Raw genomic sequence first — 2662 nt, forward strand, 5'->3', positions numbered from 1 at the left:
ATTTAGCAATGGTCCACATTGATTTTCAGGGATCACCATAGATAATATTTTGAACCCATTGGATGAACTGCAGTACCCTTGTATCTGAAAGTTTAAAAATGTTTCTTTTTTCTTTGACAGTTAAAACATTCCCGCCAGAGTATTCCATCTGATTTATGTACAAAAGCTCTCCCAGGTTTTAGAAAGTTGACAATTTGTAAATTGTCGTATTCAACACATATGGCAACAATGAGTGCATATCTTTTCATTTCTTGTGGTAGCATTTTATTTGTTATTGGGGATCTGAAAGAAATAAAAACCTCTTAAGTGGTAAATATCCTCAAAACCTTTTGAACCCTGTGTGTGTTTGTAAGCATAAAACTCATCAATAAACTTGTAGAATGTTATATTCATGTTAATTTTGTTAATATTTACTCCAATGAGTCTATTTGTAAATTCATTTTGGTTGCATTATTTTTTTAAATGTTGAAATCGGAGTCTTGTGCTATGCTCTAATTATAATGGTTGCTGTAGCCTGTATCAGATATATTGATTTAGTTACCAGTATGGAATGTAAATAAAACTGTTGTTAAATTATATTCAGCAGTTTTGTTTATTATATACTGAAATTATAATTCTTCAGTGTTCTTTCGATATAGCCCTCAGAACTGTCAAAATCCGATGATATGAGACCATATGATTGTTCGTTCATTTCCGTAAATTTTTAAAAATTTATTTATTTTTGTTTTAAAATGAAAGAGGAGAAAGTGAAAGATGTGTACGTGTGTGTGAGAGAGAGAGAGAGAAAGGTGCGTGTTGTCATGTATACATACATACATATGCATTCATCTTTTTTGTGTGTGAGTGAGAGGGAGAGAGAAAGTGAGTGCCACTTAGGCATCACTCTCTCACACACACACACTTAGGCATCACTCTCTCACACACACACATACAAAAAAGATGTATTTATGTATGTACGTACACATGACAACACACCTCTTCATTCACTCTCACACATCTTTCACCTTCTCCTCTCTTTCAGTTTAAAACAAAAGTATATAAATAAAATGTTTTTACGGAAATTAACTAAAAACAATGACAGCCCTGCAAGTCAAAACGAAAAGATAGGAATAATCTAACATTATATGTAGTATTGAAAACAATATAGGTGGAGGAGACAATGAGTAATATTTACTACATTTTTTGACTTTGAGAAGAAATGGATTTTCTATAAGTGCTCACTACTTTGCAAAAACTATGATTCAAGCAATGACCTTCTCTAAATGAATTAAAAACACTAGGCGAAAGTAAGGAATACGTACACCGGGTGTTTAGGGTTAGGATTTTTGTTACGCCGAAAATGGGTGGTGTACGTATTCTTTACCTCTGCCAAATACTGTAACATATTCAGAACACTTTTTCAGAAAATTATCTCCGTTCTTTTTGAGCATGTAAAAGACAAATTTAGCCGGGGCAAAATGAGTAAAACAAGATAGGGTAAATTTGCCGCTTCAGTATTACATTTAGAAAAAAAGACTCAAGATTAAAAATGCAACAAAAATTTAAAACATCTAGATCAATTGGAAGGAGCTCATGGAAAAATAGTAAACGGTATGAAATTAACGAAATTTGACCAAATCTAAAAACTCAGCATAAAATATTCTTCTTCACGATCTGCTTGAGTGGCTCTCTTCCTGATATATTTATGCATCATGCAGTTAAAGAAATTGAAATTAGCCATTACTCATTTTGCCCCATTCTAGACATCATCTTTTTGAATTTGAAAATTATTTAATTAGACATTTGTGTGGCGGAAAATTGACAGAGAAAAGAACTTTGATTGTTAAACATCAAATGTTATCCCTATATTTTATTAGTAACCTCAATTACAATCGGGTCAAAATTGAAGAAAAATTTCTTTAGAAAGATACCTGTCACTTGACTATATTTCAAACGCTTATTTTCAACAACTATGCTGACCAATTTTTACTCCCAAAGATAAAGCAATAGTTTAAATTAATGATGCAATATACTAGCAAATGTAATGGTTTGAAATAAGTAGGGCGAAAATAAAAAGAAATCAGAAATTGCACTGCTATGTTGAACAGCAAACCATTAAAATTGTATTGTCAGATTTCCATGTTACAAACTTTTAGTAGAAAGTAGTATACATAATCATGACATGGTGTATTATAGTCATAAAGGTTTAAATAAGACCAGTGTATGGTTTAGAGAATGCTGTGACAGAAAAATATTTTAATGCTTTTTGTAGAAGGTGTCATTTCACTATTTTAAGAAAGTGCGACTACAGTATCTATAACCAATCTTAATTGAATACTTTAACAAGTAGCTAAACAAAATTTGGTTGAATGCGTATGGTAGACTCGATGAGAAGAATAGTGACATATTGAAATTATTATATCTAATAAAATCAAAGGGATAGTGAGTAACTGAGTCCTGTATATACCATCAATTAAAACACTTAAATTTCATTGCTAAAACAGCTGGGAAAAATAATAAAAGACCGCAGTAAACAATTTCATCCACATCGAAATAAGTTATACAGAAATCAATTCGCACTAAAGACGTAAACACACAATTCGTTGTTAAACTTAATATACTAAAATAGTTAACTTTTAAAAAAATGAGACTACTATGAGAGAGCTATGTGTATACTTAATTT

Source organism: Octopus sinensis, linkage group LG2 (genome assembly GCF_006345805.1).
Source record: "Octopus sinensis linkage group LG2, ASM634580v1, whole genome shotgun sequence".
NCBI classification, from domain to species: domain Eukaryota; kingdom Metazoa; phylum Mollusca; class Cephalopoda; order Octopoda; family Octopodidae; genus Octopus; species Octopus sinensis.